This window comes from Bombus impatiens, unplaced genomic scaffold (genome assembly GCF_000188095.3).
Source record: "Bombus impatiens unplaced genomic scaffold, BIMP_2.2 scf_0064, whole genome shotgun sequence".
In the NCBI taxonomy this organism is placed as follows: Eukaryota; Metazoa; Arthropoda; class Insecta; order Hymenoptera; family Apidae; genus Bombus; species Bombus impatiens.
The window spans coordinates 640,433-662,404 of record NT_176483.1 but is presented as its reverse complement, the minus strand read 5'-3'; the positions used below and the strand labels follow the sequence as shown (position 1 = coordinate 662,404).

General features: G+C 37.3%; 1 long non-coding RNA gene across 1 annotated transcript; it reads left to right on the top strand.

The window, feature by feature from the left end:
- The first annotated feature begins 13,283 nt into the window (after nt 1-13,283).
- On the top strand, nt 13,284-21,945 carry LOC105682070. Its single transcript, XR_001102788.3, has 3 exons — nt 13,284-13,438; nt 19,136-19,140; nt 21,935-21,945. It is a non-coding gene; the product is annotated as an uncharacterized LOC105682070 (long non-coding RNA).
- The last annotated feature ends 27 nt before the right edge of the window (nt 21,946-21,972 follow it).

Sequence of the window (21,972 nt, the reverse complement as noted above, 5' to 3'; positions counted from 1 at the left end):
CGGCAGCCGCTGTCGTTCTCGGGATGAACGATCCTCGGCGAACGAACCGCGGCCACGAGGAGTTACGTAACGAGCTGTCGTGGCGAACTGTAACGTGGGATCGCGCACGCGTATGCAGAGCCGGTGTTTAGGTGAACTCTTCTTCTGTTCGGGTCCCTTAACGAGCAATCGCGTGAGATGTTAAGTGCCGAAGCTTTAACGAGACTCCGTGGGTGAACGGAAGATTGAAAATTCTCCTATTCAATCGTCGGTAATAATATCGTACGGTGGACTGATCGACAGCTCTTTAGGGAAACGTAATTGGGTTGCTAATAACGGATACGAGTTTCAGAGATTTTACTAATGTGCATCGTCTGTTTGTACGGTCGAGAGTTTTTTAAGTTATCGAGCTAACAATTTTAGAACTGAAAGTTTCTCGACCACAGAAAAAGTTTTGTTCATTTGCCGTTAAGAGACGAATGTTCATGAAAATTTGTAAATATAATATAGAAATAGATAGAAATTCGTTTTGCTTATTAAATGTTATAGCTAATATTTCACTTAATATTTTTGCATATTATATATTCTACAAATGCGCAAATATCTGTCGTCTAATTATCGATAATGGAAGCGCATCTTTCTTTATGTTTTTATGTAAAAATATTTCATTGCGATTTACAATCAGATTTGTTAAAAACAGATGTATTTAATTAATGCCTCGTTACAATACAATTTTACATACACCCGATGTTAAACATGGCAGGGTTAAGGAGAATCGATTCTTTGTACTTTGCTGGTGCTTTTACGACATTCACGATATGAAAAATTATACACGGACGTATATTGATTAATACGAAAATTCACGAATGTCCGTGGCCACCGTTCTCTGAAACCGAAATTCTTTGTTGCACTAGGAAAGTGAGCTAAAGCCGATGATCGTATTAAAAAATTCTTAAAGTAAACAAAGAGTGAAAGAGTTTAGGTTCGCACAAGATTGGAGGTGTTGTTTCTTTTCGTTTTACGTTTGGGTTAACGTAATATGTGGAATCTACATACGATCTACATTCTCTAGAATACCGGAGAAAAGAGGGAAAGAATGTTTTTCAGTGGTTTCTTGAATTTTGCATGCACACCTCATTAGTATGTTGCAGAGAGCATTTAGAATGAAAGCAGGATATGTTACTTGCATCTTTAATTTAGAAGATTTTCCACAATTGTGTTTCGCTGTGCTTCCACCGGTTCTTTCGGATGTGGAATTCACAATTCTCTACTAACAACTAAAAAGTAAATTGCTCCTATAACGTTTTAATTTTACTAATATCTTATTTGAAAACTAGTGACATAGAATATCAAACCGATTCTCTTAAACCATAGAAAGTTCCAAACGAATGAACGACAAAAATATAAATTTCATAATATGAAGCTTCTATAGCTTTTGCTTTCTTCTTTATTTCCATTAGTCTTCGATATAATATTTGTTACTTACGATTGTTTCCCATCCACCTGACAATTCATTTGTTTTACCACTATTGAATCATTCACCTTTGTTATTAAAATATAATTTCGCTGTCTCTATAACCAGATTCTCCAATATCGTCTCTTTTCTGTAACACTCGTACACCGAAAATTCAATATATATCGTGAGATATATTTTATTATAAAACGATTCAACATAATTCAATTTTCAGTACCGGTTGATTATTCACACGATACTCCACTGTTTTTGGTTCGTACGTAAAATACACGTTTTCATATTTCATCTGTCTGCGATTTGTGAAAGTGTGCAAATAAAGTTGCGGATACGCATCGAAAAAAGATGTAACGAAAGAAATTTTCGTCCAGATGCTACTTGTAATAATGCTCCATTTTTGAGCGAAAGAAAATGTAGGGAGAAGCCAGAAAATTGCGGTGGATGATCGTTTAAATCTCTACGGCGCAGTTAGATAGTGCTGATTAGGTGGATGGACTCCTCGAAACGCTTCACATACCTAAACGAGGAGGATTCCGTGAATATAGACGCTAGGCTTAGCGTTTCCTGATCAGCTGCTCCTCTTCCATCTGGTGCTTGCAGACACGTTTCTATCCATTAAGAGATATACGCACCATGACATAGCGTACAGATTTTCTTACGCTAATTACATGCAGTATCTTACATCGTGAATCAGGATTTTGTACCGTTAATTGCATTTACTACTGTTACACCGATGATATCATTGACGATCAGGGAACTGGTAGGTAACCAGTTGTTCACTTTCTGCGAAGAAAGTTCATCGGAATTAAATCTTAATCGTTTAATTGAATTCAGTTGAGATACAAATTTTTGATTACGGCAGCATTGAGCATTTAAACGAGGAAAGTGATATATACAAAGTGATATTTATATAGGATTCGAAATTTATTTTAATATTGGAATATTAATTGTCAGTTAATATTTCTGTAACACTGTGGTTAAGCATTAGGTTGCCCGAAAAGTTTCTTTCGTTTCATAAGGTGATAATAGATGAACAACAATTTCTGTTTTATATTATTTCGTTGAATTAGATATGGTCCATTTCGTTATATTTCTATTATTATGTTCGTGCGTAATTCAATAAACCAATATAAAACAAGAAACATTGTGCGTTTATTATTTCCTTATAAAACGGAAAAAACTTTTCGGACAACCTAGTATTTATCACCATCCTTATTCGTAAAATTACAGATTCGACCTAAAAGGAACCCCAAGGTTCTTTTATAGCTATAGCTCAAAAAGTGATCGATTTTAGAAATGCATAAAATCTGTCAGAATTTCTATAAAAAATCCTAGCTCGTCGATAGACAGTTGCACAATTAATAATTTTCTTTTTCACATTTTTTAATTCAAGTCGATTCTCAGAAAATTGTCACTTTTCTTAGTTGTATCGCTCTTTTAGCAAACAGTATGTAATATGTAACTATAAGAACTATTATTTTAAACTTTCGTTGATTGAAATTAAATTTCACTTACGTGTAGTAACGAGCGTAGTTCGTCGAAGATAATATAGCAGATACGTGTATATTACACAAAAGTATATTGCAGAAAATTGTCTACATTTACCTCGCGTATAATATTCGAATTAGAAACTAATTCTTGAACAACGACACACGTGTGAAATGCAAACCTAAACACCTTACAATATCAAAACAACATAATATTAAGCACGATTACCCGGCAATATTACCGACAGCTTCTACCAAATACGTCATTACGCAAACCATACATCAAGCACATGCGAGCTTTAAGCAAACGCCGCAATAAACACTACCTAACGTTCCGCGTTCTCTCTATACAACCATAAACGACATTTACAACCTCTTGGAGCAAACGTCCCTCCGCGAATCATCGACTGTGCTGTACCAGCGTGAGCACCGGCAAATCGTTTCTCTGGAATCGTTAATTCGTCACAATCGACCAGAAGAGATTAGTTCCGGGAACACTGTGGACTTCTCCAGATTCACGGCAGTTAGTCACGTTGCGTAATCGAACGACGAACAGCCGAAATCGAACGGAACCATGAGCCAATCGCCACGAAACATCCAATTTTCACGTTTCAGATACACAGGATGTTGCAGGTCTCTTTAACCAAACTTTATTAGAACGTTGTGTGCGTATAATATGTAGCCAAACGATACTAAAGTTATAGCGAATCATTGTTCAGCGGTATAAAATCGAGATAAGTTTTATAGGATAATAAATAAATTCGATTTTCTATCTTTGCTAATCTCCCGAGAGGCGAAATTATTTTTATTATTAAAATATTCAATGGAAAATGATATAATAGTTAGATAACGATTTAATTACTGTTATTCTCGGTAACATTACTGAATATCTTATTTATATGTATATGTTCATGGTAAAGCAAACGTCATTTTTTTAACCAGATTGACATGTAAAGTTTCGTTTCATTTCACGTGGCAAAGGTCTTACATTACTATTTGCCTTCGATATCGTATATATTACATCACAGAGATAAGTAATTAATTAAAATAACGAAATACATCGAATATCGTTTTTAATTATTTTACCAGATAACTAATACCAAACGCGAAAAAGAAAAATGTTTCACGGACATCAGAACCGACCAACCGTAGTCCCCAAAATCCGAGAGTCTAAACCGAATTTATCCCTTTAAAACCCTGTCTCCTTACGACTGCACGAAACCCGTCAAGAGTATCCAAACCGCAGCAAACCCTATTGCACAATTTACGAGCGAGCAAAAGCAACGACCAGAAGACAGGAAAATATTTTCCAGCCACTGTATTCCACAAGCTACATCCGCCTCTTCTTTAACATCTCTTATTTTCCCAAGTTTTGAACGCGAACTTCGCATGCATACTTTCTCGCACGAACATCGAGGCGATCATACGCGAACGACGTTTAACGATCCAAACCAACGAAATCTAACTATCGTAGAAGCTCGGCCTGAAACGAAAGAAACTCGCCGTTTGAACCGTAAACACTCCGAATTTGTGTGTTTTCTGCACCACAGAACAGTTTGATCTCGACGAACAGACTGCAAAAATGCTAGTCTTAAGACAGAGATCAAGATCTTCGCTTAAATTTGTTCTATATCCTACGAGAACTATTAGTCTTGAGATATTGAAATCGAGAAGATGGTGCGAATAGCCGGAACAGCTCTGCGGTAATAAAATCAACAAGGAAATAATTTCTAGAAGTAAAGTAATATACATACGCTATTTTATTATGACAATTACAGCAGAGAATACTTCGAGTTGAGCGAACGATTAGCTTTGACATACTTGAATAAAGATAACTAGTCGAAGAAACTTTATTTTTAACGAGGGATAATTATATCCCCGTAGAAATCTATGACAATCGAACTGTCAATGTAACAGTACTGCATCGTCATCACTGTCGCGCCATTAATCGCGAGTTAAGTCAACCGTTTTTAAACGCGAATCGCATAAAAATCGTTCATTAACGAATTTGGTGAATTCCGAGACAGATAACCCACTGAACACGGTTCAAATACCCTTGCAATCTAAACTTCACCCTGTGCAATAAAAAAGTATATCAGAAATACGGTATGGCCCAAAGCGAAGTTTAACGAAATCGGGGAAGAAAATTCCGTGAGGCGCGCGTACGAACCGTCTCTGAAGGATTATTAATGCAGAGTTATGGGGAAGCGGGGGGTTTACGCGAGTTATCACGAGGGGGCCGCGTGTCTCCTCTGGTACCTTGGTGCCGTTTCTGCCGTGCCGGAGGTTCACGATTCTCGCGTGACCCGTGAACTCTCGCACGTAACGAGATCTCTCCCCTGGCTGCCCTCATCGCCGACCAACACCAGCGTGCACCAGCAGCGCGTTCGTACACGCGAGATCGTACTATGGTGCCGTACGGTGCCGTGCAGTGCCGTAGCGAGACGGCCGTGGTGCCCGTTGCCGCGGACTCGTTCCGTGAAAGCACACCTCGCTTGCCTCTGGCCCTAATAAATTACCCCTCTTATATACGTTCTTCTCTTTCTTCATCGCACGCGGACCCCGCCACGACCGTTTCAACTGCCGCCCCACGGCGTGCTACGTGCGAGAGGTCCTCCGCCTCCGCCTCCGCCTCCGTCTCCGCGCCTAACATGTACCCCGTGCCGCGTACATGCACCGCGGATTCAATTGCCGCGACGCGACGCTACGTCGATTCGTAACAACCCTCCTCTCCTTTTCCCGCTTACCTCCCGCCTTCTTTTCCCTTCGTTCTTCTCTGCTCGAATCGTTTAACCCCTTCACGTACGCACCGGTAGTGATGGAATCTAAAACACTTCGAATCGCCTCGAATCTGTACATCCGTATGCGAAAAAATACGAATCACTTCGAACACGGCTTAAAATTCTTGGAAATATCGATAAGTAGAGCGCTGATTTGTATGCATCTGTGACGAATTTAAGGGTACAGACGTTCACGAAATGCGTAATATAATATACAGAAGTATGTCAAATCTCCGTACTCGTCGTAATTTTTAGTAGGCGAAAATTACTATGTAAGTTGCGTTTTAGTTCTCTTCGTAAAGATCCGAAATTGCATGAAAATCCGCAGTGTACTGATAAATTTCGAGTATCGATATGCCTCGAGTATTTAAAGTCTTGAAAGCCTCGGTCACTTGGAAACGCGTGTATAGTAACTCGAACTTTCGACACTTTCTTTAATATTTTATGTTGGTACTGTTTGGGCAAGGGTCATCAAGAAGCTTGTAAGATATTGAATACTCATCAAGCTTTCAAAACCTATCGAAACTTTTAAGAGTTCTCGGACGATCAACACTTTCGACACATTAAAGACTCGAGATCTGTCAGGACTCGACACTTTCAGGAGTTTTAACGGATTTCTTTTGTTGAAATAGAACGATAAAATAGCTATACATTGGTGCATACATTTGTCGTAAAATCTCACTAACACAAGTGAATGTGTTATCGTGAATTGCTCGTGAGTTTATAACAGACGCATAACTATTCTATCTATTTTTCCTTTTTCTATCATACCAACTGTAAGTCTATAATTAGTACTCGAATTAAATAAATTGAATAGATCGTATCAATTTGAACTATAATTAAAGATAAAATCATTTGTCAATTATTCAAAAAATTGTTTAAATTAAGTGAATTTAAAACTCCAATGAACTTTATTTAGCCATATAAGATATATAATACTTTGTACCAATCTGTGTAATACCTCGCACTTTTTTGTAATTTAATTTTGTAACTACTTTTCATGGGAAAAATAATATAAAATAGCCTACCTTGCTGCCTTTAATATTACACCAATAGTTTTAGTCTTTGAAGTCTACAGTATATGATTTTAAAGCTGATTACAGCACCGGTTTCGAAATCTTTGTGTTCTTACTTGATACACTATAAAGTTATCGGCACTGATCATCCATAACCGATGCACCGTGAACCGATGGTTTTATGTCGATCATTAATGACTGACGTGACGGAAAATGTGCTAGGGCTGCTAAAGGTTCTCAAGCGTAAGTCGCGTTCTTTGTGAAAATGACTCTGTAGTTTCGCCAGTATCGCGGCCAGCTTCATCGTGTGTCTGAAACGCGTTACTGTGCTGACGGTACATTTTCAACTACCATTTCCCTCAGGTGGGAATATTAAAAACGTTCTTCGGTTAAGCGGAAAAATTCGTCGAAATGCTGGGAAAAAATCGGTACTCGGACTTTTCGAAAAAGAAACGACTTTATATTTTATAAAATATGTTACATATAAGTATCGTAACCGCTACGAATGAAAATGCGAAGGACCTATCAGCTATTTAATTCTCACATACGTCGTTATGAGGTATTTCATTTTTAATTTTTATTTTACAGAAACGAACAGAGACTATTGCTAAATATTTTAATATGTATACTCGATCAATTATTGGATTGTTCGAAAAATTCCGAACAAAATTTAAGAAAGAGTAAAAAGTAGCAATTTATTGAATTGAATTTATTTTTTGTCAGTGTGATATTTATTGGATCGTTTCGTCGTAGTTTCCTTGAAAGACTTCTCCTTTTAGAGATAAATTCTTTGAAATATCGTTTTCAAATTTTTACAGTCTAGAGCGTGTACGTATACTCAACCTCCTGCAAACAAAGAACTTTTATAATGACTAGAATAACGAAACGGATGGGGTTGGAGATCAAACAATGAAGATTCAAAGTCTTTTCTTGCACTGTATCGATAAACAGTGTCTAACATTGTCTTCTTCTTCTATTGACCAATCACAATATTTTTCTTGTAATTGTTACAGTTGATTACCAAATAGAAACAGTATTTGACTCGGAAGCTGCGAAGTGAAAAAAGCAGCAGTGATATTACAAATATCATTTGGTAAAATTCCTCTTGAAATTTACGGATATTTACGTCATTTTGCAGCAACAAATAAATTGATAAACGTATGTAGATTGTTTTTCACAAAGTCGGACACTGATAATGTATCTGAATAATGAAATTGTAGGATCAACAAAGAGCGGAGTTGATTAGGAACTTTCTGCTCTTGCCAATGGAAGATTAAAAAAGCCAAAGATTCGTAGTATCTAAAACTCAACGATTTCTCGCTATTTGTATGGACACTGTGTTGTTTCGCGTTCAACATTCCCCCTATGTTTACCCGCGAATTGAAGGCAATTTCTTTTCAAGTACGTCCTCGGGTTTTCATTTTTCTTTGCTAGGTCCTCTTCTTGCCTCTCCTCTTTTTGCGTGTTACCTATCTGGAAATGGTTTTCCAGCTGTTTATTTCGTTTCTATTCTCGTGTACCCAGCTTACGGCGAGTGCGTTTCCTTTAAGACGTATACACTCCATCCGCGTTTCCTCTTCTCTCCCTCCATCTTGCAGAGCTTCCTCGTCACGGTCCCGCACGGTTTTTCTGTCTCTCATATTTCTTCGTTTCATTTTCCCTGCCTCGTATCCGTTTGTTTCTTTTATCTACGCGTCTGGGTATCCCAGAGCCAAGCGTATTTCCGTCTGGCAAACGTGGCTGATATTTTCGAAAGAAAGAACGTTTGCCAAAAGTCGTCGAATACGCTGTCGCCATCGCCGAATTAAATATCGTCCAAGGACGTTCTTTCCTCTGTGACACGTGCAATCACGAGAGAATGAACGCTCCAGAATCGGGAAACTAACTTCGAACGCGAATCCAATTTGATAATTCGATTGATAATAATGCTTTATTATCGATGCGAGAATGTTTGATCATAGACAAGGTTTTCCACTAGTTAGGACGTTAAGCAACGTAATAAGTCGACCGTGGAACTTTATGCAAAGTGGTATTTTTGGATACACGTTTAACGAGATTCAGTTTACTAATTAAAAATTGTAACAACTGCTGCGCTTCATTTATTTTCTACATATCCGTGTACCATGTACCTGTGTATGCATTCTGATAGGATATTTTGTTTGCAGCATTACATCTCTCATAAATGCATAAAAATCCGCGGTATAACGATAGTGCATAAAATCTCGATAACGACGTAATAACGATAAATGGGAGCTTAGAAAGAAGTTAAAGACAGAACCAGTTAAAAGGTAACGCAAAGTGAATGGATGTCCCCATCCTGATTGCGATCGAGTTGTTTAAGAAAAGAAGCAAATCGGAGTTTATTGAATTCGAAAGGAGAGTCCATCGAAATGTCTGGTGCTCAGGCTCGTTAACCATGGACGCTTCTGGAACCAGGTAGTTCCTTGCAGGCTGAGTTTACTCAAGAGTCCCTTGTCCCAGAAACGTTCTTAGCTGGAGGATTCAAACTTTTCAGTCGTGGCCTTCTTCCTCGGTTGACTTATAATAAGCTGATCGCACGTTCCAGTTTCTCAGTGCAACGAAGAACACTTTTTCCGCTCCTCCTCCGTCTTCTCTTCTCTTTTTCGTTCCTCGTTTTAAGGGAAACTTCCCTGTCGAAGGAATCGATAGGCGCTTGTCTAACTTCGTAGGATTGCCCCGCTGGGCACCGCTTATTAAAATTTTTACGGTAACTTTGATGCTACGTTTCCAAGCACCGTAAGAACGTTGTTAGTAATCGGGAGTAACCAGTTAACGAGTTGCAGAATCTCCTACCTTTCTTCGACTTCTCTTTTTCACAGGATCAGGAAGATCTGGACTTCCACTAGCAATTTTTTCTTTTCTATACAGATATTGATTTACATCGAATCGATATTGGAATCGTATACGTCGTTAAGTTTTCTTTCGACTTATGTGCGTTTAACGTTAAAATAATAAATGAAAATAAGGTGTTTGATCGTTTAGTCAAGCAAGATAGACTTAAAAAGCGTTGAAATTACCTTTCCGATTTACAAAACAAGATGATACGGAGAATAGTTTTCTACGGTTTCTTTCTCTTAGAAATTCGAATAATATCTGTCCAATACAGAAAATTAATATTCTTCTGTATATTATCAAAAAAACGTATATCGAATATTATAGAAACCGCTGGAAGGAAAAACAAAATGAACGAAACGAAAGCTACAAAAACGTTCGAAATAACCTGATACTTCGATATTTCAAATCCTCTCACAGTGAAACTACTTCACAAAAGAAAAATAGAAGAAGAAATAGAAGTGAAATACCTGTAAACGAATCGTTATATATTCTACCAGCAAACTTATCCTGGTTCGATGTGACGCATTGCAAGCAAAAAAGACGTTCGAACGAAACAATTCGAACTGTTCGGTATCAGCGGGGCGTTAAATCATGGATGACCCGGCTCTCGCCGAATTGATTTCAATTCCTGGGATTTTATCGGGCGGAGGGTTCGAGGAAGATCTCTCTGGTCCGTGGTACGCGAACGTTGTGCACCGCGGTACGCCGTATCGAGGAATACGTGTATATAAATGAGACATGTATATCGACGCCATTGTTCTAAAGTCGTGACAGCGTCGGGTCAGGAACGCGTGTTGGCTGTGGCTCCGAGGCCCCAGAAGGCTACTCTTGCATTAGCATACCCACGTCGGCGTCCTACCTCCATGATTCTCCTTTCTCTCTATCGGCAACTTAATCTCACTGCGATAAGATTCGGATGCCTAAACAATACCCGATGCTTTCGTTCTCGAGAAAATCGAATTTTCGTCGACTTTTTTTTCGAAATTCTTTCTATTCGTCCTTATTGTCTTATATTTGTATTATACAAATAGAGAATATTTCCTATATATTCATAGATATAGTTAGTCGCATTAATATTCGGACACGGTTTGTTGCTTTGTACAAAAGAATACGAACCGTTTATTGTAGTTTGAAAATATGTAAATAATTTCTTCTTAAAAGCGTTTAATTGTACGAGAGATTTTTAACAGTGTTGTAGAAAGCAACAGATACAGAAATAGTACGGTATGTCCAAATATTAATGCGAATTGGTGTACTTATTTTTAGACCAGATTTTGTTTGACAGTAAATAGCTGAGCGTAAGAGAGAAGAAGATTATGTTCTTACGCACGAAATATTAAATCTTAATAAAGTAAGAATACTGTGGAACACTTTGTAAGGATATAGTAAAGTAAACGTTCTCTAAACACGTAGAGAATTTCATCATAAACTTTCAACAAAACTATCGTAATATCGTGACTAGTAAATTTTCATCGACCACTCGTCTTTACTTTCTATGGGCCATTAAAAAACTAGATTCCTGCGTTTACCATAAAGTTCCATTAGATTTATAGACTGAGCGAATGAATTGGATTATCGGTGAGACCAGCGTTCAATTTATTTCATTGTCGTTTACCTCGACGAGTGGAAAAGTGGCTCGCCGACAATTCCGAAGTTTGTAGATAAAGAAAATTTGCTTCACTCGTAAACTCTTGCTTGTTCGCAACAGTATTTCTAGCAAGCGTTTCACGAGTGGAAAACACTTCTCCGTTCATAACGGTGCAAGAGAAAAAGCTATCTAGCAAACGAAGCACTCGCATTATTTTCACAGAGTCTCGTAGTTACGATAACGATGGATTCGGCTAATTTCGATTTCAATCGCAAATCATATTAATTTACTTTGCTATTTGTTGGATTCATTTGAAACGAGAATTACGTACCTTTGCGTATTTAGATCATGCAAGTTTTCGAAATACTTAAACTTTATCCCTTTGAATTAATAAAGAAGCAGAACTTCCTCTTCACTTTAAGAGTGTTATAGCTTCATCCTTTGACGCAAAGGCTAAGATTTTGCTTTCTGAATTACCTACTTCTTTAACTACATTATCACAATTTTCTTGTTGCTTTTCCAGTAACACCCTTTGTACAAATAAATTTTACACGTATCAAAGGAAGAGTAATTTATATCGTTATATTACGTCGTCGCGTTATAACGTATGATATTCAAATATCTTCGATTACGATAGACAATGTTTCTACTTTTCGCCAAAGTCGTTTCAGATGATTTTTCAGAAAAAGAAGAAGAAAGAAAAAGAAAAGGAAGCATAAAGTAAGATTACAAACATATGTGCATTTTCGATCGCATCATCGATTTTCTCCTAAGCGTACAAAGATCTGCAGCCTATTCATTAACGTTTCACAGTCGTAACTCGATCATATCCTTACGGTTGAAACGTCTTACTTCGTTTCGCGAATAATCCCCTACCAAACATTTCTTGGAAGCAATTATCCTACGAAGAAAGCTAAAGTGGCAATTTTGTATCATTTAAAAAGGGGCTCGATTCGATTCCAAACGATCGCTTGATGCAATAAAATTCCATAGAAAACGAACGCATTAATTATTGCCGATGCGTTTCGAATTGGCACGATGCTGCCATTTCTAAAATGGCGTTTACCGAGGAAACACGAGGGGTGGCTTCTCCGTTGCAACACACTGGAAGTTGCATTGGAACTCGCTGGAAACGAAGGGGAAGCCTTAGACCGCGCCGGGAGCATTATACTCCGCCTTCCCCCTATCGATAATGCGCGCAACACATCGCTGTGGCCGCATGCAACTTTTACTTTTGCGTGCTATTCTTTCCGCAGGTGCACCAGTTCGCAGCTTCGTTCCTGTCTGTCATTTCTTTTTCGCAGGAGACGCCGCTGTTGCGAACTTTCTTTCTTGTTCGCCGTCTTTGACGGCTAGCTGCGCCCTGAATTATTTAGAATACCACAAAACTCCTCGATGTTGCATTCTTCTTGATCATTGGTCGCTTCGGTTAAATTTTTCTTTCGTACTCTTTCCTGGTTTTTCGTCGATATGTTTCCGATGGTTTCTTAATACGATATCGTTGCTGTTATAGCGCGTAACTATTTATAATTTCATTTTCTATAACGTCATCTGCCTTCGCACTTACGTAATATTAATTTACCAGCTGAAAAATTCATATTTGCGAAGTATCTGCAAATATGAACTTTGATAGCGAATTATTTGCTAGGATGAGAGTATCGTTGTTTGATTTAATAAAATTATACTATCTAACAAGAACAATGTCACAGTTCTAAGGTTTGTTTGTGTATATATATTTTGTTTTTGTTAGAAATTACCTAAACTCAAAGATTATGTGTTACCCATAGGTTATATGTATGTCGGGTTTATCGGGTTGACATTAGTCACGGGAGCGCGTTGCGTATCTTCATTAGGACAAGCCATCGTAATTGTTTAATGGGGTTTATATTTACAATTATATGTACAAGTGTTGATTTAACAGGGTTTAACAATTTAACGTGGTAATTAGACACTCCTAAAGAAAAAGACAATGTTCTTAGGCTCAAACGAATCCACGGTCAACGGGAAAACTCTTTGTACGATTGAATATGTTTTGAAACTCAAAGTGACGTTAGCTGTGATGCACGGTATCTTTCCGACTGACTGACAGGACGTTGTGTAAACTCTCCAAGATGATCACAAGAATAAAAGACTGACACAATCACATTTGTCAATTGCGTATTGACCGGGGATATCGACAAAATTCCAGGCGCCGTTACTAGGCAGACCCGCGTAGAGCCGTCATTTCTCCTGCCCGGGGCTTGTTTGTTAATACAGCGTGTGTATTGGTACTTCTACTGTTAAGTAAAAACGTTCATTCCGTGGCCGTGACTACGTTCGGCGACCAGTTGTGTCACCTCGAGCCCAAGCCCACTGTCACAAATCTCGGGCAAACATAATCAGATCGTATCGTAACAACTACTTCTAAGTTCTATTATTTAAGTACAGCTATAATAAATAGTTTAGACCAAAATATTGGAGTCCGATGTCTCTACATCTTCGACATATATTTAAAAAATCTTTGTTTATTTGCTCAGGAATAGACGTAAGACATGGCACTCAGTGAAATTCTAGTATTATACAGGGTGGTAGGTAACTGGTGGTACAAGCGGAAAGAGGGCGAAAAGAGAAGTCGAAAATATAGAATAAAAATTTAAAAATTTTTTAAATTTAAAAATTTAAAAATTTAAAAATTTTTAAAATTTAAAAATTTAAAAATTTAAAAATTTTTAAAATTTCAAAATTTCAAAATTTCAAAATTTCAAAATTTCAAAATTTCAAAATTTCAAAATTTCAAAATTTCAAAATTTCAAAATTTCAAAATTTCAAAATTTCAAAATTTCAAAATTTCAAAATTTCAAAATTTCAAAATTTCAAAATTTCAAAATTTCAAAATTTCAAAATTTCAAAATTTCAAAATTTCAAAATTTCAAAATTTCAAAATTTCAAAATTTCAAAATTTCAAAATTTCAAAATTTCAAAATTTCAAAATTTCAAAATTTCAAAATTTCAAAATTTCAAAATTTCAAAATTTCAAAATTTCAAAATTTCAAAATTTCAAAATTTCAAAATTTCAAAATTTCAAAATTTCAAAATTTCAAAATTTCAAAATTTCAAAATTTCAAAATTTCAAAATTTCAAAATTTCAAAATTTCAAAATTTCAAAATTTCAAAATTTCAAAATTTCAAAATTTCAAAATTTCAAAATTTCAAAATTTCAAAATTTCAAAATTTCAAAATTTCAAAATTTCAAAATTTCAAAATTTCAAAATTTCAAAATTTCAAAATTTCAAAATTTCAAAATTTCAAAATTTCAAAATTTCAAAATTTCAAAATTTCAAAATTTCAAAATTTCAAAATTTCAAAATTTCAAAATTTCAAAATTTCAAAATTTCAAAATTTCAAAATTTCAAAATTTCAAAATTTCAAAATTTTAAAATTTCAAAATTTTAAAATTTTAAAATTTTTAAAATAACGTCAATCGAGACAACGATCTACAGTGAGATCCGTTACAACGAGAAGCGATAAAGTGCACGCGTACCGATCGAAAATTCAAAGTCGATTTTCTCGAAAACAAAGCCTCAAACGAAACATTTTTATTCTATATATTCGACTTCTTTTTTTGCGTAGAATCACCCCCTTTCCGCTTATACCACCAGTTACCAACCACCCTGTATATTTAATTTTTTACGAGAATGAAAGGCTTATATTTTAACTGAAGAAGTGTTTATTAACCTTTTGCGATACGACATATTTTGTAAGAAGGAGTATTTAATATTTTGTAATGCAGTGGTGTAGGAAGATACCAAAGGAATTTTTGGTACTATTTAAATACATAGTAACGCAAGTTTAGGAATAATTCCAGCAACTCCGTTAGGACTTTAGATAGTCGGGCCACATTTGTAACGGAGAACGACGAAGGGAAATTACAAAACTTTCCACCACATGCACGATGTGTCATAATTCTGGGCCAATGACGACAATATCTTCGAGAGGAATTTGAGTATTATCTCGCAGTTGACACTGGATTTTCTCTACTCAACGATGAAACTTCCTTTGCAAATTGAGTTCTGCGAACGGTGGCAGGCTTGATCAAAATTCTATCGACTGAATGTTAGACTAAATTCAGACTTTGAGAAGAATTCGAATCTCAGCTATTCCAGTCCCTAAGATTTCCATGAAAAACGTAGAGAAAGTCGAAGAATGAACTATTTCTGCAACGTGCTAACGAATTGAAACACCAGAATCGATATGTTAAAATTACCAATAACGAAATTGTTAAAGCGAGCTATACGAACATTTTTCTAAATTTTGATATTGTAAAATAATGTAAGAAACTATCACACTGTTAGAAATCCGTATAAGAATGTAAATAGCGCAAGGACTTACACAAAGACGTCCAACTATCACGACATCAATGCTTCTGAAAGTGCCAATTTCATGCCGAAATTGCACCTAACATTACATAATAACCCCCTCCCTCCCTTAACCACTGACAATTCTTCGTTTGCACGAGGCCAATCACCAACCTCGTTTAATCCGGCTGAGAACGCGACACGGCTCGTATTCCAAAGCGATTTCCGCGAAAGTACCCGCAATTTATCGTCGGGAAGTTCAGCTCGTAAAAGTTGCGAAATTTGTCCTTGAACGAAATCAGTGAGCCTCGTGCGGTTGCATTCAAATTACGATCCATCTTCGTCGCGTATATTCGCTGCGGACGGTGGTGTAGCGAGGGTCGAGAGGGTTGGTCGGGGGTTGGAAGGGGGCCGAGATAATGCCCGAATTTCGTGCAACCGCGTCGAAACCGTGGCGAACAGTGGCCTACGAGGCATCGGTGTCGTAGATAAGCGGAATCTCGGCAGGTTGCATTATCGAGGAGACGGCGAAACAGCGAGAGACGAAAAGGGAGGAGAGGCGGGGAGTGAAAAAGAGGGTCGGTGGTGGCGGAGGGCCGAGGTGGAAGTGCAATTTTGCAGCGTAAACCCTGGCGTTGGGCCAGGACCGTGTATCACTCTGCATCGGAATTCGTTGTTCCACGTCTCGTTACCAGTCAGAGTTTTCTGCCCGCCACGCCAAACTTTTATCCCTCGTCGTCGGCAATTTAGCTGTGAAAGGTCGAGCAAGACGTCCGAAAAATTTTCTCCCCTCGCTCTTTCTCTGCCTTTCCTATTCTCTTTGTCTTCTTATGCGTTTCCTTTCTTTTGTCCTTATTTATTTCGTAGTTTTCCAGTCGTTGTCTCTCCTGCACATCTTTGCACTTCTTTCCCGGCGTACGCCATGAATTGGCACGTTCGATAGCGTTCGCCCGACGTTCATGAAATTCCGCTGAAAGAAACAGGGTCGACCGAGTCGCCGCCCTCATCGATTCTACCGCGCGCGATTTTTCTTCGATGAAGTTCAGCCTGTTTGGCGTTAAAGTGGAACGCGTCACACCGAGAAAGAAGGAGATACGCGGAGAAAAGGACGGTTCTTTGTAAATGAAGTTTCTCGGGAAACGTAGAAGGGATCGTCGAGTCTTCTTTTAGTGTTCTTATTTTCTATTAGCGATTTGGGAAATAATATTATGAATATAGAGTGGAATTTGAATATTTCGTGCACCAAAATTTCGTTTCACTACCTTTAGGTCTTTTTTTTGGAAATTAGAACGTTCTGTAGTAGAGTAGTAGTTAAAAATGTAATGTAGATACGAAGACAAGATTGTTCCTTTATTATAAGCAAAAGAATTTTGGAACGTCTGGAAAAGAATTTTGAAACGTTGAGAATTATTTCGCGAATAAATGCTTTTTCTTGGCGTTACTTAATTTCACAGCTCGTGACATTTCGCTTGTAATTGAATGAATTTGTGTACATTTAATAAAAAGTTAAAATGGCTCCATCGATAGAGTATAAACAAAGAACACGTAGTGAACATGCGAAAGAGATAACTAAAAGGATTTCTTGCAAGAAATTCTTGTTATTAATTAGATCTATTATTAGCAATATATGGAAAAAATGTATGAATACAATACATGAAGAAACAAATGTATAGTTTGTGATTAGAATCTAAGAAATTAAGAAACAAAAGCAGGAAATTTCCGTCACGAAAGGAATAAGTAGCAGCTAATATGTAAATTTATTTTTACATGCAAAGAAAATTTTATTCTACAGGAGAATCGAAGTTTTACGAAAAAAATAGGTCATTATAAATTTATCGTTGATTAACCGCTATAAGCAAAATCGAATTTGTGCATACATCTAAAAATATATAACTATGTTACAGATATGAATCTGTATAACGCGTTCGTGGATTATAGTACCTACTTATAGGTACATCATAGAAAAAGAATCTTTGGCTGGAGTTTAGGAAAAGAGTCTAGTTGCAGAGTTTCTGAACGAGCCTTTGGAAAGAGTTTTTTCAACGACAGCTTTTAAGGGAACTTAATAGAGTTTTAGCGAGAGATTAGCGGAGGACAGTGTAAATCGTCCGGTTAAAATAGCTTGCCAAAGAAAATTGTCTGTACTCTTTGCATTATTCATTTACTACTTACTTATTAGGTTGTCCGAAAAGTTTCTTTCGTTTTATGAGGAAATAGTAGACGTACAACGTTTTTCGTTTTATATTATTTCGTCGAATTACGTACGATCGATTTTCTTCTGTTGAGATAAACACCGCGACATTTCACAGACTTGGTCTCTCGTTTCTACGAAGGTGCACTGTTGTAAAAAACATGTTTGCGAAAGAAAGACACTTTCCGGACAACCTAATATTATAACTTCCGAAGGACACTGACACATACATGTACGTTTAAATTTATTACTCTACAGGATTAAATAATCCTGATTGAATGGAGAAATAAAAATATTGTACTAAGCATTTTAATAGGTTATTTTTAATTATTAATATTAACACGAAAGAGCTGTCGGTTTAAAATAAACGAAATACAAGTACGAAATACAAAGCGACTAAATTGCTGAATAATTAAATTAGAGAAAAAACCAAACAATTTTCTCTAACGTAAAAAGGTCATTATTGATAAATTTAAATGCCACATAATCATAGTGACACGAGTTATTATAGAGAATTTTATGGAAGAATGGAATCGCTAATGGAATAAAACAATTCTACAATTCAAGAAAAATTGTATTACATTTTTGTTACATACGTAATCGAACCTACGAACCGATATTCCAAGAATTGTAATAATCGTTTAAAAAATGATTGTATTCATTTAGCATAATTGTGTTAATTTTGAATAATAAGTGCAACTAATCCTCCTTTATACAAATCTTTGTAGAACCTATTTCATAATTCTTAAATACTATAAACACAAACAAAGGCAGAAACGCCTATCTACAAAAATCCTCTTAACGAATTTAATTCTATAGAATTCTACATAAATTCAACATAAACACAGACATTAGCGTTCGCTTGATCACGGAATAATTCTACTTAAAGGCATCAAAAGACGTTAACGTCGTTAAGCCAAAACTCCAATTACATTTCGCAAACTTCACCATTCGTTCAACAATAACCGCATTACCGGACTTCCTGGAAAACTTCCGACTCTTCTCCTCTCAAACGCAAACTTCACGAAATCGCAGAGTAGGCGGAAAGAAGGAAAAAATCTTGCCACCGCCGTCGGCCATAACCATGCTAAGGAGTTGCTCAGGGTCGCTCCATTCCTCGTGTAATATAATAATGGGGCCAGCATGACCTACCCCAATGGAGCCCGTTGTGTCGACCTACAAGGGGATAGATACGAAGGGGTAGAACGTAGACAGCTGTGGACCGAGGGGAACGAAGGGAAACCCCATCCACAGGCCGACGAGTCGAGGGTCGTAAAACCCCCTTACACATCGGCTGACTCGTCCTACCGCCCTACCAGACAACCCTAACCTGCCTCACGTCTGAGTGACGTTGGGCGGGTTGAAAGTGGGGCCACGTGGAGGGCGAGCACGAGGTGGGAAGGGTATCGAGGGGAACAGCAACAAAACGTCAGCCCTCGTGTCACAGAGACACACTTTTACCGCGGCCCAGCCCCTCTGATTCGTAACCCTCCTTCCGCTTTGTAATCCTCTTCGCCATCGAGAACCAGGGGGCTACGTTGTTAGTATACCAGTTGTCACGTTAACTGTCACGGTTCTCATCGGTGACCCAGATTTTGCAAAATCTTTTCGAATGATTGAAATACAATAAGTTTCATGGACTAGAGATATTTTCGACGATGCGAATGATTTAGATCACAATGACAGAAAAAGAGTATAAATTGAAAAAAATTTCTTAGTGGTTTTTATTTTAAAAAATACTAAAAGGAAGAAAATAATTTTCATTGTTAGGTATCATTGTGTAATTGAGTGTAACAGTAATATACAGGGAACCTGTATACGTTGAGTATATATATATGCGGTAAGTATGTAATAGAGTATCATTCGATCGTTGAACTCGTATTACTGAAAATAAAAACGATCTAATTGCAAGAACCTCGCGATGTATCATCCGTTCGGCCAACGGCTCTTCCGTTCTCTTGGATGAACATTTTGGATGCAGAATTTCTAACAAAACCAAGGAAGACGATTCTCTAATGATTGCGAGGTAAAACTGGAAGAATATTTGACTGAAATCATGAATTTGAGATCTATTTGATCAATTAGAGAGTCTTTGAAAGCGCTAAGATTGCAACTAAACTACTGCAATACGATCGTGTCAGGATTTTATGTTAGTTATCAATTTTTTGAAATTACGTTCTATTGTCATCGGAAGCGAGCAACATGTCTCAAAGTTCAGCTTCCTAGCTGATCGTGAAGTGGATAAAAGTTTCATTTACAAAATTCCACGTAGACGGAGAGACAAACGGAAAAGTGAGCTACCTAGGAACCATTAAAAACTTCACAAATAAGATGCATTTTACAAAAATTAGATATTATGGCGTGATATATTTCGATCTATCGCGGTATCGTGCGTAAAAGTGTCCCAGGACCCTTTTGCATTTAATTAAACTAATATTATTGATGAAATTTTGAAAGACACGAATAAGCGACGGATTTTGAATGTATCTGTGGAAAATTTGAACGTGATATTATACGAATATAATACCATCGTAATTATAACATATTTATTATAATTACCGTTGACCGATACACGAAACTTCAAACGAACTTTTGCCATACGTCGCCGTTTGTCACTCGCAATTCAAATAAATTGAATAGTACAATTCAGGCGTATTTCCCTTTAACCATCACCGTCTCATTAGTCATTGCGGGGGAAGACAAGCAACGAACGTTCCTGCGACCTTTGTGCGTTCTTTCTCTTTCTCTTTTTCTTCTCGTCGGCTCGTTCGTTTGTATTCGTTGGAATTGCATTGGCTCGAATCGCATTCGTTCGCTCGTTAGTTAGTTAGTTGGGCACGTTGTGTGCGTGGCTTCCTCACTAAGGTGGCCGCGCGCGTCTGTCGCCATTAATGGAAACGGCACGAACGCGAACTTCGTTTCACTGACACGCGCTGACCTTTCGCCTTGCGCGAGCTTCGAGCCTGGGATATTCGGGCGAAAATCGTTGGATGGATTCGTCGCGTCGAAATGGTAATCGCTTCGTTACGTTAGTTTCTTTCGGCAAAGCCGGCTCGCCGCGAAACCGAATTCGATCGATCGCCGTGGACTCGAGTCGACTCTCTCTCTCTCTCTCTCTCTCCCTCTTTCTCTCTCTCTCCCCTGCTCTGCGTTCGAACTTGCGTGCTTGTTTCGAATCGAGGACATCGAAACCGCGATGATTTTTGTTGCTTCTCCGCTGGCTCCAGGGTGGGGCTCGTTTTTCGGGAATGAGGTTTCGTTGGCAAGTGTTTCGGTGCGTCCGAGTGAATGCATATTCGGGGATGAAATTAGGGCGAGATAATTTACGACACGCTTTGTGGGTCAATTTTGGCATGCTTTCTATTGTACGATTTAATCGTCGGTTTTTGGATTGCGTTCTGGTATGTAGAAGTGTACCGTTTTTACGTGGCTACAGTTCAATAAATTTTTATGTTTCTACGTCTTATGTTTTAGATTAAAATAAAACTTGCTCTCAATCTACTTATCTATCTAGTATGATCTCGAATCATTTTAGTTACGTCATTTTACAAATTGAAATATCGTACCATAAAGTTTGTTAACTTGATCTGAACTCTTGATAATTTAATTTAATGTCCGGTATTTTAATCCTAACTCTATGACAGCTTATAGCCGATATCATAAATTGTACGCTATATCGGACAGATTTGAAGAAAATACGCGCAATTTCTTTTTATTAATTTTCTAACAGACGTTAATAATTAGTCATCGTCCGACTGGAAACTTTGCTTTACTCGTGTCTAAGTACTTGGCAAAATGCACGACTTTGAATAAGTGGAACAAGAGAATATTTATACTGTAATATATTACATTACTCGATAGAAAACGCTAAATTTTCCTAGCAACGGTAATATACGCATTGGCAAGTGAGAGTAATTCACGAGCATTCAAGAGTAACTACACGCATTCATATCTTATAATTAGGGAACGTCCAGCAACGTGCGTCGCGTGTAACAAAATTAATTCTGTTAAGCTTATCATTACATCTTGTACGAAACAGCAACCTGAATGGAGACTGCGTCGATTCAATAAAAATCGTAAAGAACTGGACAGAGGAGAAAATTCCTGTACATAAATTTAGAAACACCTCTGCGAATTATTACAATTATTTATATTATTAAATTATAATTACGTTTTATCATTTGTAGTTGAGTTATTTATATTATTTATAATTACGTTTATGAATAACATAGAACACTTCTATCATTTTCAAAACATTCTAATCATTATG